The sequence below is a fragment of the Cervus canadensis genome, chromosome 1 (genome assembly GCF_019320065.1).
Source record: "Cervus canadensis isolate Bull #8, Minnesota chromosome 1, ASM1932006v1, whole genome shotgun sequence".
Classification (NCBI taxonomy): Eukaryota; Metazoa; Chordata; class Mammalia; order Artiodactyla; family Cervidae; genus Cervus; species Cervus canadensis.
This window is the reverse complement of record NC_057386.1, coordinates 51088202-51105403: the sequence shown is the minus strand read 5'-3', so window position 1 is coordinate 51105403 and position 17202 is coordinate 51088202.

Genomic DNA, 17202 nt, shown 5'->3' with positions numbered 1-17202 from the left:
CATCCAAGGTAAGAGCAGCAGCTGTGCTTTGTTGGAGCAGCCATGAAGAGATACCCCATATCCAAGGTAAGAGAAACCCAAGTAAAATGATAGGTGTTGCGAGAGGGCATCAGAGGGCAGACACACTGAAACCATAATCACAGAAAACTAGCCAATCTGATCACAGGACCACAGTCTTATCTAACTCAATGAAACTAAACCATGCCGTGTGGGGCCACCCAAGATGGTCGGGTCATGGGGGAGAGGTCTGACAGAGTGTGGCCCACTGGAGAAGGGAATGGCAAACCACTTCAGTATTCTTGCCTTGAGAACCCCATGAACAGTATGAAAAGGCAAAATGATAGGATACTGAAGGAGGAACTCCTCAGGTCGGTATGTGCCCAATATGCTACTGGAGATCAGTGGAGAAATAACTCCAGAAAGAATGAACAGAAGGAGCCAAAGCAAAAACAACATCCAGTTGTGGGGGTGACTGGTGATAGATGCAAGGTTCGGTGCTGTAAAGAGCAATATTGCATAGGAACCTGCAATGTTAGGTCTATGAATCAAGGCAAATTGGAAGTGGTCAAACAGGAGATGGCAAGAGTGGATGTCGACATTCTAGGAATCAGTGAACTAAAATGGACTGGAATGGGTGAATTTACCTCAGATGACCATTATATCTACTACTGTGGGCAGGACTCCTTTAGAAGAAATGGAGTAGCCATCATGGTCAACAAAAGAGTATGAAATGCAGTACTTGGATGCAATCTCAAAAACGACAGAATGATCTCTGTTCGTTTCCAAGGCAAACCATTCAATATCACGGTAATCAAAGCCTATGCCCCAACTAGTAACACTGAAGAAGCTGAAGTTGAACAGTTCTGTGAAGACCTACAAGCCCTTTTAGAATTAACACCCCAAAAAAGATGTCCTTTTCATTATAGGGGACTGGGATGTAAAAGTAGGAAGTCAAGAAATACCTGGAGTAACAGGCAAATTTGGCCTTGGAGTACAAAATGAAGCAGGGGAAAGGCTAATAGAGTTTTGCCAAGAGAACGCACTGGTCATAGCAAACACCATCTTCCAACAACACAAGAGAAGACTCTACACATGGACATCACCAGATGGTCAAAACCGAAATCAGATTGATTATATTCTTTGGAGCCAAAGATGGAGAAGCTCTATACAGTCAGCAAAAACAAGACCGGGAGCTGACTGTGGCTCAGATCACGAACTCCTTATTGCCAAATTCAGACTTAAATTGAAGAAAGTATGGAAAACCACTAGACCATTCAGGTATGACCTAAATCATATCCCTTATGACTATACAGTGGAAGTGAGAAATAGATTTAAGGGACTAGATCTGATAGACAGAGTGCCTGATGAACTAAGGACAGAGGTTTGTGACTTTGTACAGGAGACAGGGATCAAGACCATTCCCTTGGAAGGGAAATGCAAAAAGGCAAAATGGTTGTCTGAGGAGGCCTTACAAAAGGCTGTGAAAAGAAGAGAAGTGAAAAGCAAAGGAGAAAAGGAAAGATATTCCCATTTGAATGCAGAATTCCAAAGAATAGCAAGGAGAGATAAGAAAGCCGTCCTCAGCAATCAATGCAAAGAAATAGAGGAAAACAACAGAATGGGAAAGACTAGAGATCTCTGCAAGAAAATTAGAGATACCAAGGGAACATTTCATAAAAAATGGGCTCAATAAAGGACAGAAATTGTGTGGACCTAACAGAAGCAGAAGATATTAAGAAGAGGTGGCAAGAATACACAGAAGAACTGTACAAAAAAGATCTTCACGACCCAGATAATCACTCAGCTAGAGCCGGACATCCTGGAATGTGAAGTCAAGTGGGCTTAGAAAGCATCACTACAAACAAAACTACTGGATGTGATGGAACTCCAGTTGAGCTATTCCAAATCCTGAAAGATGATGCTGTGAAAGTGCTGCTTTGGATAGGCCAGCAAATTTGGAAAACTCAGCAGTGGCCACAGGACTGGAAAAGGTCAGGTTTCATTCCAATCCCTAAGAAAGGCAATGCCAAAGAATGCTCAAGCTACTGCACAATTGCACTCATCTCACACACTAATAAAGTACTGCTCAAAATTCTCCAAGCCAGGCTTCAGCAATATGTGAACCGAGAACTTCCAGATGTTCAAGCTGGTTTTAGAAAAGGCAGACGAACTAGAGATCAATTGCCAATATCCGTTGGATCATCAAAAAAGCAAGAGAGTTCCAGAAAAACATCTATTTCTGCTTTATTGACTACGCCAAAGTCTTCGATTGTGTGGATCACAATAAACTGTGGAAAATTCTGAAAGAGATGGGAATACCAGACCACCTGACCTGCCTCTTGAGAAACCTATATGCAGGTCAGGAAGCAACAGCTAGAACTGGACATGGAACAACAGACTGGTTCCAAATAGGAAAAGGAGTACGTCAAGGCTGTGTATTGTCACCCTGCTTATTTAACTTATATGCAGAGTACATCATGAGAAACTCTGGGCTGGAAGAAACACAAGCTGGAATCAAGATGGCCAGGAGAAATATCAATAACCTCAGATATGCAGATGACACCACCCTTATGGCAGAACGTGAAGAGGAACTAAAAGCCTCTTGATTAAAGTGAAAGAGGAGAGTGAAAAAGTTGGCTTAGAGCTCAACGTTCAGAAAACTAACATCATGGCATCTGGTCCCATCACTTCATGGGAAATAGGTGGGGAGACAGTGGAAACAGTGTCAGACTTTATTTTTTGGGGCTCCAAAGTAACTGCAGGTGGTGACTGCAGCCATGAAATTAAAAGATGCTTACTCCTTGGAAGGAAAGTTATGACAAACCTAGACAGCATATTAAAAAGCAGAGACATTACTTTGCCAACAAAGATCCATCTAGTCAAGGCTATGGTTTTTCCAGTGGTCATGTATGAATGTGAGAGTTGGACTGTGAAAAAAGCTGAGCACCGAAAAATTGATGCTTTTGAACTGTGGTGTTGGAGAAGACTCTTGAGAGTCCCTTGGACTGCAAGGAGATTCAACCAGTCCATCCTAAAGGAGATAAGTCCTGGGCATTCATTGGAAGGACTGATGTTGAAGCTGAAACTCCAATACTTTAGCCATCTCATACGAGGAGTTGATTCATTGGAAAAGACCCTGATGCTGGGAGGGATTAGGGACAGGAGGAGAAGGGGACGACAGAGGATGAGATGACTGGAGGGCATCACCGACTCGATGGGCATGAGTTTGAGTAAACTCCGGGAGTGTGTGATGGACAGGGAGACCTGCCGTGCTGCGATTCATGGGGTTGCAAAGAGTCAGACACGATTGAGTGAGTGTACTGAGCTGACTGGACTGAAGGAATATAGAAAGAAAAAGTTTGTCCTTTCCTCCTCCTTGAGAATTCCAGACCCCTATCTCCTCCTTGAGAGCATCAGATCCCTTTCTCCTCCTCAGGGACCCCAGAGTTCTTACAAAACTCCCTAGGAATTGACTCTCTCACTTTCCAAGGGACTCTCAAGAGTCTTCTACAGAGTTGAGTTCAGTTCAGTCGGTCAATAGTGCTCGACTCTTTGCAACCCCATGAACTGCAGTGCACCAGGCCTCCCTGTCCATCACCAACTGCTGGAGTCTATCCAAACCCATGTCCATTGAGTTGGTGATGCCATCCAACCATCTCATCCTCTGTTGTCCCCTTCTCCTCCTGCCCTCAATCTTTCCGATCATCAGGGTCTTTTCAAATGAGTCAGTTCTTTGCATCAGGTGGCCAAAGCATTGGAGTTTCAGATTGAACATCAGTCCTTCCAATGAACACCCAGGACTGGTCTCCTTTAGGATGGACTGGTTGGACTTGCAGTCCAAGAGGCTCTCAAGAGCCTTCTCCAACACCACAGTTGAAAAGCATCAATTCTTCAGCACCAGCTTTCTTTATAGTCCAAGTCTCTTATCCATACATGACTGGTGGAAAAACCATAGTCTTGACTAGATGGACATTTGTTGGCAAAGTAATATCTCTGCTTTTTAATATGCTGTCTAGGTTGCTGATAACTTTCCTTCCAAGGAGTAAGCATCTTTTAATTTCATGGCTGCAATCACCATCTGCAGTGATTTTGGAGCCCCCCCAAATAAAGTCAGCCACTGTTTCTACTGTTTCCCCATCTACTTGCCATAAAGTGATGGGACCAGATTCCATGATGTTAGTTTTCTGAATGTTGAGCTTTAAGTAAACCTTTTCACTCTCCTCTTTCACTTCTCCAAAACTATGGTTCAAAATCATCGATTCTCCAGTGCTCAGCCTTATTTGTGATCCAGCTCTCACAGACATACATGACTACTGGAAAAACCATAGCTTTAGCTATATGGACGTTTGTCAGTAAAGTCATGTCTCTGCTCTTTAATAACCTGTCTAGGTTTGTCATAGCTTTTCTTCCAAAGAGGAAGCGTCTTTGAATTTCATGACTGCAGTCACCATCCACTGTGATTTTAGAGTCCAAGAAGATATTCTTTTAAAAAGATAACTTTCCATCATGTTAACTAATGTTAACTTAAAATTGTACATGTTGTTGTGTTGAGTGCTCAATCACTCAGTTGTGTCTGTCTGTTTTCAGCCCCACCGACTGTAGCCTGCCAGGCTTCTCTCTTCATGGAATTCTCCAGGCAAAAATACTGGAATGAGTGCCATTTCCTATTCCAGGGTATCTTTCCAACCCAGGGATTGAACCCAAGTATCTTATGTCCCCTGCACTGCCGGGCAGGTTCTTTACCACTAGTGTCACCTGTCAAGCCCATATAAAGAGTACTAGAGTTTTACAGATGCTGCAGTAGAATTGGATATGGATAGAGAATCAACCTTGGGATCTGATTGACAAAATAAGATTTATAGGATTTGTTTCCAATGTTGTATACAAACATTTTCCAACTTATGATGTTGTCCATGTAAAGATCATTTTTTTTTTTAAAGTAAGCTAGTAAACCATTTGTCTTACTGTGATACTGTGAGAAAGAACTGTCCATTGTAGCTGACAAGAACAGTGAAACCCAAAGTTAGTGGTTCTCAAAATGTGGCCCCAGAGAAGCAGTGTCAGGCTCACCTGAAAAGTTGTTAGAAATTCAAATTTTCTGGCTCCATCCAAGATCAACTAAATAAATTTTTTCTGCATGGGCATTTCTCAAGTTTAACATCCCCTCGAGTGATTCTAATGCAATAGGTTAAAAAAATCCCACAAACTTTGAGACAATCTGGTTTTTCAAATCTTGGTCTCCTAATCTTGCATGTCATAAATCTACAATTTTCAATTTTTTTGGTCTTTTCTTTCATTTTGGTTTGTGTGTATATGTGTGTGTTTTGAATTTTGTTATGTTTTGTTAGTTTTTTGCCCTCAAGGTAGACCTCTCATACAGTGAGTGTTTTTGAGAGACTTAGATACTTTTTAACAACTCCCATTGTTCCTTGCCTCCCATGGGAATCATTTCAGCTCTGCTTCCTGAGCTCAGTCCAAGAATTTCTCCCTGAGGATATACCCTCTTCCCCAGGGTCATGGCCATGAATCATGTGTGTGAGGTATGGGCAGAGATCGGGAAGTTTGAGGCTCATAGAGAGGACCTCCTAGAACAATGCAAGACCTGAATTCTCTTCTCCCATTCAGGGTTGAAGGAAGGTGAGAGCCTGAGGGTTTTCATACCTGCCAAAGGTGATTAGGTTCTTGGAAACACCTGCTGAAGGGTGGTGAGTATAAACAAGTGACATAGGCATGATGGTATTAAGTCTAATGTTGAAGGAGAGCCTCATGAAGTAATTTGGAGTGGGGGTGGGGAATGTGCTGTTAAAACAGCTGCTTCGGGTTGCATGTAAAATCCAGTAGTTTCAACAACCAACAATCACCCAACCACTGGCCTTGTGAGATAGGGAACAAAGGATAAGTAAAATTACTTAACAAATCTTCCATTACCTACTTAATACATTAACTTCACAATATTTACTGAGCATGTGCTATATCAGAGTTGCTGTTCCAAGTTCTGGGGTTAGCAAGATATTGAAATTATGTAGCTGGTTGAGGGGAGACACTGGAAACAAATGAACAATGATAAACCTGTAACAGAGGTTTGTTTTGATGTTAAAGAACCTTGAAAAATGGGGAATTTGTTTGCATGGGAGAAGTAGTGACAGGAGTGATAGAGAGGGTGACATTTAAGTGGTGGACATTTTCTAGGATGGAGAAAATAGGAACAGAATTTCAGGAAACAAATATGGCATATCTAAGACCATAATTCATTGAAGAGCTAGTGGTTCATTAGAGGTGCAGATACTAATTAGAAAGGCAGATGGAGGTTACATTTTACAGCCCAGCATGACATGCTGAGTTGCATGCACGTGTACGTGTTTCTACTCTGACTAGATCCACAAAGTGTTAGATGTGGACCCTAAGGAACTCTGGTGAGCATCACAAAGAGTAGAAGTGAGAGGAGAACATGAACAGATCGGCATTTAGAAAGGTCTCATGGACAGTTATGTCAGGCGAGTGTATGCGCCTCGCTTCTGTCTCATTACAACAAACATTTGGAGCGACGGACATCAAAGCCCTCAGTGAGTCATAGCTCTCGGGTCTTGGACAGACCGTGTTATAGCTCTTAGACAAATTAGTGTTACAGCTCTATTTTATTTAGATAATAGCAGGAAAACCCATCCTCGAAGCATGAGGGCATGCCAACCCAAAGACGCAAAGAGAAGAGAGTGGGGGAGTGCGCCAGCGCATGGGAGAGAGAGAGGGAGAGAGAGAGCCCTTTGGCTCCTCTTTTTATGTTTTTTCCTCCCTCTGGCATGCCCTATGCAAATTGGGCTAGCCAGGAGTGCTGTTTGTTCTACCTGAGGGCCTCACTCAGGTCCTCGAACCTTCCTTTGTTCTATTTTTGTGGGCTTTTCCCTTCCTTATCTTTTAGCCACCGCCATTTTGGACTACTGTTTCCTATTCTAACTACCTAACATTACCCCCTCAAGAGATGGGAGGCCCAATTCTTTGGAAATAGGGGCATCAACGTCTTTCTGGCTACTTCCTGCTGAACTGGGACAGCCAGGGGTATTGCCCTCCCCCCGCCCCCTTTCTAGTCTCAAGCCTCAGAGTCCTTACAGTGGTGTCCATCTAAGGATGAGTGATATTTTTCATGGTCAGCTGTAATTTTATATCTTTGTTGAACTGGCACTGCCTGTTGTAGCTTGTTGACAAGTGTATTGAGTGTCCTCTTCTGTTTTCTTCCATGGCTTGCCTCGTGAGTAGTGAATCCAGGAGTCATGTCCTGGTGCCTTGATTGCTGGTGGCAGAGGCTTAGCCTCTATGGTCTCAAAATTGGAGACTACTGTATACCCGGCTCTTCTTTTTCCAACTAAGACAAAGCTACTTCCATCAGTGTACCAGATTTCCTCAGGATTTGTCAGAGGATCTTCCAACAATCCCCCTTGGGGTTTTGTCCAGTGGTCCAAGGTTTCTAGGCAAGAGTGAAAGGGGAGAGTGCCATCAGGGGTAGGCAGGAGGGTGGCTGGGTTAAGAACCTCACAAGGGGATATAGTGAGGCCTGGATTTTCCATCAGCATTACTTAATATCTGAGGATTCTTTGATCAGACATCCATAAATGACCTTTCCCATTTAGGAGTTGTTTTACTTGGTGGCTGGTAAAAATAGTTAGTTTGCCCCCAAAGGAGAGTTTTAAAGCATCTTCTATCATGATTGCAATAGCTGCAAGATTTTGAAAGCAGGGGGGCCAGCCTTGGGCGGTTGGATCAAGTCTCTTGGATAAGTAAGCTACAGGCTGGGGCTCAGATGCCAACCTTTGAGTTAACACTCCCAAGGCTATTCCCTCTCTTTCATGGACATAAAGTTGGAATGCTTTTTCTAGGTCTGGCAACGTCAAGGCAGGTGCCTGAGTTAAGGCCTGTTTTAGTGTAGCCTCTGCCTTCTTTTGAGGAGTTCCCCCACATCAGTGGGATTGAATCATCTTGTCCCTTTAAGCTTTCATATAAGGGCTGGGCAATTAGACCATAGTTGGGTATCCAGATTCTACAGTACCCAGTTAGCCCCAGGAAAGCTCGCAATTGTTTTCGAGTCATAGGGGAGGGCAACTGGAGGATTCCTTGTACCCAATCAGAGGACAGCCTCCTGGACCTATGTGTAATCTGAACTCCCAGGTAAGTGACCTTTGTCTCGAACATTTGTGCTTTAGTACAGGAGACTTTATATCCCCTTTCTGCCAAAAAGTTTAGAGCCTGAATTGCATGTTGTTGGGCATTTTCCTCATCTGGAGAGCAGATTAGTAGGTCATCTATGTATTGTAATATTTACCCATTAAGTCCCACGTCCAGATCTAGGAGATTCCGGCTAAGGGCCTGTCCAAACAGGTGAGGGCTATCTCCGAACCCCTGAGGTAATACTGTCCAAGTCATCTGTTGGTGTTTTTCTCCTGGGGCCTCCCACTCAAAGGCAAAAAGATACTGGGATTCTTTAGCCAGTGGTATGAAAAAAAAAAAAAAAAATGCATCTTTGAGATCCAAGACTGTAAACCACTTGGCACTGGGTAGGATTTCTCCCAAGATTACATAGGGATTGGGTACTGTGGCATGGAGGGGGACTACAGCTTCACTTATGATCCAGAGATCTTGAACCATTCACCAGGTTCCATCCTTTTTCTTTACTGAGAGGATTGGGGTGTTACATGGCGAATTGGTGGGGACCAATAGCCCACAAGCAAGGAATTTATTTATTAAAGGCTGTAGTCCCTCCTGAGCCTCTCTTTTGAGGGGATATTGTTTCTGGTTAGGAAACCGAGTGGGGTCTCGGAGGACAATGATGACCAGCTCAGCTTGGTGGGCTCGTCCAGGAATTCCTTGGTCCCACAGAGAAGGCAATGGCACCCCACTCCAGTACTCTTGCCTGGAAAATCCCATGGATGGAGGAGCCTGGGAGGCTGCAGTCCAAGGGGTCGCTAAGAATCAGAGACGACTGAGCAACTTCACTTTCACTTTTCACTTTCATGCACTGGAGAAGGAAATGGCAACCCACTCCAGTGTTCTTGCCTGGAGAACCCCAGGGATGGGGGAGCCTGGTGGGCTGCTGTCTATGGGGTCACACAGAGTCGGACATGACTGAAGTGACTTAGTAGCAGTAGCAGCACACCTGGGGGTTAATTTTGTATTCCCATAGTTTTTGGTCCCTCTCTATTGGAGAAGGTGTAATGGGTTCTTCAGTAGTAACCAGGAGCTGTAGAGTTCTCAGGGCTGAAAAGCTTCCCATCACAAGGGTGGTCCCCAGTTTAGTGAGTATGTTTCTTCCCATTAAGGGAGTAGGACACTCAGGGACTACCAGAAACTTGTGGGAAAATAGTTGTCCATCCGAGCAACAAAGAAGTGCTTGGGTGAATCTTTTAGTAGTTGTTTTTCCTGTAGCACCCAAAATGGTACAGGTTTGGGAGGAGAAGGCTCCAGAGCAGATCAAGACAGAATAGGTAGCCCCTGTGTCAACCAAGAAATTCTTGGACCTACCTGCCACATCCAGTTGCACCCTTTGCTCCAGCCCCGTGATGATTATCTGTGACAGGCGGGCTGGCTGGAGCAGGCCGCTTCAGTTCTGTTGAACCATCTTGAGGGAAGGCTTGGCGCTTGACCTTGAGGCTCTTGGGTCCCGAGGGCAGAGTGCTGCCCAATGTCCCAGTTGATGGCATTTGTGGCAAGCTGTTCTAGGAGACTTGTCACGGTTTGGACACTCTTTGACCCAATGCCCCGCCTGTTTACAGATTAAGCATTTGTCTCATGCCTTGTCTTTCAAGGAATTGGGGTGTGCCATACGGCTTCCCTGGAGGGTGGCCAGCATCTGGGCATGCCTTGTCTCTTTCCTTCTCTCCCTCTTCTGGGCCTTGGCCTCCTTCTCCTGTTCTCTGTTATAAAAGGTATTGGTGGCTGTCTGGATCATCTCACCTAAAGAGGCAGCAGGGTCCTGCTGCTTTAGCTGTTGTAACTTAATTCTGATATCTGATGCACATTGGGACAGGAATTTGTCCTTTAAAATCACCTGTCCCTTGTAAGAGTCTAAGTCCAGATTGGTAAACTTTAGGAGGGCCTCTTTTAGCCTTTCCAGAAAGGCAATGGTGTTCTCACTGGGCTCCTGAGTTATTGCTGAGACCCGGGCATAGCTGATTACTTTTTGTTGGGCTGCTTTCAGTCCTGCCTTCACACAGATTAGAAAATGTTCTCTTTCCCAGATGTTCTCAAGGTTATTATAATTCCAATTAAGATCGGAGGAGGGGACTGCAGTTTCCCCTACTGGGTATCTATCACTTGACATGTGAAGTCCCATTGCATACCTTCGGGCTTCCTTTAAGACCCTAGTATATTCAGGGTCAGATAATGTTTGACTAAATACGATCATGATGTCCTTCCATGTCAAGTCAAAGGCCAAGGTAATATGTTGGAATGTATCTATATATTTGCCTGGGTCATCTGTATAGCTTCCCAGGTCTTGTTTGATCTGTCTTAGTTCGAAGAGGGAGAAGGGCTTATGGACCTGGGTTGGTCCGAATTCTCCTCCAGTTTCAACTAAGGGACATACTCGAGCTGGCTTTTGTGGAGGGGGTGCTCCCAGATATGGGGGCACGTTTGGATACAAGGAAGAAGCACCAGCCAACTTGGCAACTATGGGAGGCTCCAGTCTCTTTGGAGGCATGGGAGGTGAGCCTTTATGGGGTGGTTCCTTCTCTTGGTTGCCTGTGCCTAACACCATCTGCCTAGTAGGCTTACTTTTAGGGCATACAACAATCCCATACTTAAGACATTGTTCCTTCATATCTCTTAGTCAAAAGAAAATTTGGACATAGGGGATCTCTGTCCATTTTCCTTGTCTTTTGCAGAATAATTCTAGCTGCAGGATGGTATTGTAATTTAAACTCCCATCCTCAGGCAAGTGTTCCTTGTTCCCCAGTGGATATTGTGGCCATGAAGTGGCACAAAAGAATTTTAAGCAACTCCTCCTCAGAGTTAGAAGATTGAACAGCTTCCAGTTATCAAGATGCATCTCAAGGGCGTCTGTCAGGAAGTGGATTGGTTATTTCCCATCTGAAAGACAGTCATGTCAGGGAGGAAAAGAAAAACGAAAACTAATAGGCCTCCTTCAATTTTCATGGGTGGATTTCCTTAGGGGTGAGTCTTTCTGAAGCTTATCCTACCCAGTACCGTTGAAACCTGAAAGCCAGGTGTCCCTGGGCCAGGGTGCAGATCCCCAGGCAGGCTGAGGTGTGACAGCCTCCTAGAGATCAAATTCCCGAGCAGATTGAGGTGTGACAACCTTTTGAGGACCAGATCCCTAGGCAGGTCAAGGCAGGTTGACATCCTGAGACCTCCGGACTGGAGTTTGGTGTCCCCAAGATCTCCAGCGTGACCAGTGCTGGGTAGGATTAAGGGGTTATAATCTTAACTCCAGCAAAGTGCAGCCACTGCTTACCTTGGACGAGGGGTATCTCCTCACGGCCGCCCCTCCTGACCTTGAACGTGGAGTAGCTCCTCTCAGCCCTCCTGCGCCCATCACCAGATGGTCAACACCAAAATCAGATTGATTATATTCTTTGGAGCCAAAGATGGAGAAGCTCTGTACAGTCAGCAAAAACAAGACCGGGAGCTGACTGTGGCTCAAATCACGAACTCCTTATTGCCAAATTCAGACTTAAATTGAAGAAAGTATGGAAAACCACTAGACCATTCAGGTATGACCTAAATCATATCCCTTATGACTATACAGTGGAAGTGAGAAATAGATTTAAGGGACTAGATCTGATAGACAGAGTGCCTGATGAACTAAGGACAGAGGTTTGTGACATTGTACAGGAGATAGGGATCAAGACCATTCCCTTGGAAGGGAAATGCAAAAAGGCAAAATGGTTGTCTGAGGAGGCCTTACAAAAGGCTGTGAAAAGAAGAGAAGTGAAAAGCAAAGGAGAAAAGGAAAGATATTCCCATTTGAATGCAGAATTCCAAAGAATAGCAAGGAGAGATAAGAAAGCCGTCCTCAGCAATCAATGCAAAGAAATAGAGGAAAACAACAGAATGGGAAAGACTAGAGATCTCTGCAAGAAAATTAGAGATACCAAGGGAACATTTCATGCAAAGATGGGCTCAATAAAGGACAGAAATGGTGTGGACCTAACAGAAGCAGAAGATATTAAGAAGAGGTGGCAAGAATACACAGAAGAACTGTACAAGAACGATCTTAACGACCCAGATAATCACGATGGTGTGATCACTCAGCTAGAGCTGGACATCCTGGAATGTGAAGTCAAGTGGGCCTTAGAAAGCATCACTATGAACAAAACTAGTGGAGGTGTTGGAATTCCAGTTGAGCTATTTCAAACCCTGAAGGATGATGCTGTGAAAGTGCTGCATGCAATATGCCAGCAAATTTGGAAAACTCAGCAGTGGCCACAGGACTGGAAAAGGTCAGGTTTCATTCCAATCCCAAAGAAAGGCAATGCCAAAGAATGCTCAAGCTACTGCACAATTGCGCTCATCTCACACGCTAGTAAAGTACTGCTCAAAATTCTCCAAGCCAGGCTTCAGCAATATGTGAACCGAGAACTTCCAGATGTTCAAGCTGGTTTTAGAAAAGGCAGAGGAAGCAGAGATCAAATTGCCATCACCCACTGGATCATTGAAAAAAGCAAGAGAGCTCCAGAAAAACATCTATTTCTGCTTTATTGACTATGCCAAAGCCTTTGACTGTGTGGATCACAATAAACTGTGGAAAATTCTGAAAGAGATGGGAATACCAGACCACCTGACCTGCCTCTTGAGAAACCTATATGCAGGTCAGGAAGCAACAGTTAGAACTGGACATGAAACAACAGACTGGTTCCAAATAGGAAAAGGAGTAAGCCAAGGCTGTATGTTGTCACCCTGCTTATTTAACTTATATGCAGAGTACCTCATGAGAAACTCTGGGCTGGAAGAAGCACAAGCTGGAATCAAGATGGCCAGGAGAAATATCAATAACCTCAGATATGCAGATGACACCACCCTTATGGCAGAAAGTGAAGAGGAACTAAAAGCCTCTTGATTAAAGTGAAAGAGGAGAGTGAAAAAGTTGACTTACAGCTCAATATTCAGAAAACTAACATCATGGCATCTGGTCCCATCACTTCATGGGAAATCGATGGGGAAACAGTGGAAACAGTGTCAGACTTTATTTTTCTGGACTCCAAAACCACTGCAGATGGTGACTGCAGCCATGAAATTAAAAGACACTTACTCCTTGAAAGGAAAGTTATGACCAACCTAGACAGTATATTACAAAGCAGAGATGTTACTTTGCCAACAAAGGTCCGTCTAGTCAAGGCTATGGTTTTTCCAGTGGTCATGTATGGATGTGAGAGTTGGACTGTGAAGAAAGCTGAGTGCTGAAGAATTGATGCTTTTGAACTGTGGTGTTGGAGAAGACTCTTGAGTCCCTTGAACTGCAAAGAGATCCAACCAGTCCATCCTAAAGGAGATCAGTCCTGGGTGTTCATTGGAAGGACTGATGTTGAAGCTGAAACTCCAATACTTTGGCCACCTCATGCTAAGAGTTGACTCATTGGAAAAGACCCTGATCCCTCACCCTGATGGTAAGGGATTGGGGGCAGGCGGAGAAGGGGACGACAGAGGATGAGATGGCTGGATGGCATCGCCAACTCGATGGACAAGAGTTTGAGTAAACTCCGGGAGTTGGTGACAGATAGGGAGGCCTGGCGTGCTGCAATTCATGGGGTTACAAAGAGTCAGACATGACTGAGCGACTGAATTGAAATGAACTGAATCTTAACTCATTGCTGGTTTGTCCACTGTGAATGGAAATGATATCATGATGTAAAGCAATCCAATCCTGTGCCCTGAGACTGGGAAACAGTGAAACAGTCATAAGCCTTATCCTCTTACTGCTCTAAGGGATTGTAAGTCATTGATTTCTTCCCCTAGTCCTTCATAAGAGCAGGTTAGGATGTCTCCCATGGTAAACATTTTGTTGTCATAGACCCATGTTAGGTAATAACAGAAGTAGTGACAAAGGAGTGGGTTTTCTGGCCCTGTTGGGGCTTTAAGGTATTTTAATAATAGGCTGGGTGGAGCAATGTTGCCTACAAGGGGGCAGGGTCCTGATTGTAGGAGTTAGTAATTGGCTTAAGAACAAATTTGTTAAGAGGCAACAGACCAGATGTTCCATAAAGTTGGAGTGGAGATTTGATCCAAGGGTATGTTTGTAAGGGTGGTAAGGGTTTGGGCCCAAACAGCCTGTGGGGCTAACTCCCAAAGTGGCAAATGTTATCCCTGGAAGCCCAATTGCCTTTGAAGGGATGCCAACAGATGGACTTCTAGTAGGCATGGTGTGCCTCTTGCCTGCCCTAGCAGGTTCACTGAGAGATGCTAGTGTTGCACATGTTGTAGGAAACATGGAAGATGAATGCCTGAATATCTAGAGGGATTGGATATTATACAGTATTTCCCTCCCAAGGGCCAGCTATTTTCTGGTTGTCCCTCCAGAAGATTGTAGAGGCAACATTGTGGGCCCGGATGGGGCTGAGGAAAGGAGCATGAAACAGGAGGGAAGGGGTAGAGCACATCCTTTGAAAGAATGACATAGCACAAGGGCATAACGTAAACCAATTAAAATCAGTTGGGTCCAAGATGACAAGTCAAATTCAAGTAAACCTTAATCCCCAATCTATAAGCCAACAGACACACCCAGAGGTGGCAGGACAGCTCTAAGGCACTGTCAAAAGGAGGAGTGGGTGCTTCCCCAATGATTGGGATGATCCTCTCACTCATTAGCATATGAATTCACCCCACTTGCAAAACCTAGCCAGGCCGCATTCCATGGCCCTTGGCAATGGCCCACACCCTGATGAGTGGCTTCTCTCTGAATCCTAACAAATCCACCTCTTACTTATCACTTTGTCTCTCAATTAATTTTTGCAATGAGACATCAGAGCCTGAGCTTCACTAGTTTTGGCCAGGTTTGAGTGCCAGGAGAGAGCTGAAGGACAGGAGGAAAAAGCAGTGGGAAAAACGTGCCAGGGGATCCCCTTCATAGCCTGCCAGAAAATCTGCTAATACCTGACCTGTGCTCACAGTTTTCATTGGCCTGATTATTAGTACAGAGAAGACTAAGGACAGAAGAACCCCCACTGGCTTGGGTAACAGTTACTGGGGCCCAGCAGACAGTGCCTTTGGGACATACCAAAGAGTAGCCTCTCCAGAGTCCCTCAATTGCGCCCACTGCTGCCTGTCTGTTCGCAGGGGGTTCAAGGAAACAAGAAATGAGAGATTGTAAAGGAATTAAGATTTTGTTAGGCATGTCCCTCTAGCCACAGGAGCGAGGACCTCCTACCTTAACCGGAGGTCTTCTGGAATCTGAGACTGAGCTGCGTGAGCTTTCTGCTGAGTTCGTTTTTCACTGTCCTGGTCTCCAGCACGATGGGCCTCTTGTCAATTCCCTTGCGCTGGGTTTTCTTCACGTTCCACTTCTACCGTGGGAGCTTTCGCTGAGTTGGGCTCCTGCTGTGCTTGGCCTCCTCCTTGCAGGGGCCCGCGCCAAGGTTGTTTCAGCCAGGTTGAATCCGAGTCATGGCACCATAAATGTCAGGCTAGTGTATGCTCCTCGCTTCTGTCTCGTCACAACAAACATTTGGAGCAACGGACATTAAAGCCCTCGGCGAGTTACAGCTCTTGGGTCTTGGACAGACCGTGTTATAGCTCTTAGACAAATTAGTGTTACAGCTCTATTTTATTTAGATAATAGCAGGAGAATCCATCCTCGAAGCGTGAGGGCATGCCAACCCAAAGACATGAAGAGAAGAGAGTGGAGGAGCACGCCAGCACGTAGGAGAGAGAGAGAGAGAGAGAGAGAGAGAGAGAACGCACTTTGGCTCCTCTTTTTATGTTTTTTCCTCCCCCTGGGCATGCCCTATGCAAATTGGGCTAGCCAGGAGTGCCGTTTGTTCTACCTGAGGGCCTCACTCAGGTCCTCCGACCTTCCTTTGATCTTCCTTTGTTCTATTTTTGTGGGCTTTCCCCTTCCTTGTTTTTTAACCACCGCCATTTTGGATTCCTGTTTCCTATTCTAACTACCTAACAGTTATATAGAAGGTCCAGTTCAGTTCAGTCGCTCAGTCGTGTCTGACTCTTTGCAACCCCATGGACTGCAGCACACCAGGCCTCCCTGTCCATCACCACTTGTAGAGTTTGCCCAAACTCATGTCCATTGAGTCGGTAATGCCGTCCATCTCATCCTCTGTCGTCCCCTTCTCTTCCTGCCCTCAATCTTTCCCAGGAACAGGGTCTTTTCAAATGAGTCAGCTCTTTGCATCAGGTGGCCAAAGTATTGGAGTTTCAGCTTCAACATGAGTCCTTCCAATGAACACTCGGGACTGATCTCCTTTAGGATGGACTGGTTGGACCTCCTTGCAGTCCAAGGGACTCTCAAGAGTCTTCTCCAACACCACAGTTCAAAAGCATCAATCCTTCAGTGCTCAGCTTTCTTTATAGTCCAACTCTTACATACATACATGACCAATGGAAAAACCATAGCCTTGACTAGATGGACCTTTGCTGGCACAGTAATGTCTCTGCTTTTTAATATGCTGTCTAGATTGATCATAACTTTCCTGCCTGGTGTAACAGCAAATTGAAGTGAAAAACAAGAAGGGAGTGGTCTGTGATAGATAAGAGAGGTCCGGAGGTCAGTGTGGGGGATGAGACGAGGCAGGGGGAGTATGGAGGGCACTTAATCCTCACCTGTCACCTCTGTCTCTCACCCTCCGAATCCTTCTTTACCTTTGGTTCCACTCACTCCCCCACCCAACCACCTTTCCATTACCCTTCCTTCACTCATTCTATTTCCCCATTTTCCTTCCTTGTAATTTTCTTCCTCCCTTTAATTCCTCATATATTTCTATTTCTCTACCTTCAACATTTTTCTTTCTCTTCTATGCTGGATTCAATATCATCTTCTAAAATTGCCATTCTTCAGATCTTCATCCAGAGGGGCAAGAGTGCATGCAAGTGGTAGCAGGTCCTGAAATTCTCTTCAGTTCTTGAGACTGGCCAGTCACATGTGTAAAGTGCATCTCCAAGAGACAAAAGAGGCTTCTATTGATACTTAAGGTGTGTGACTTCAGAGAGAAGTGGATAATTGTGCAACAAATCTAAACTTTTAGATTAGTG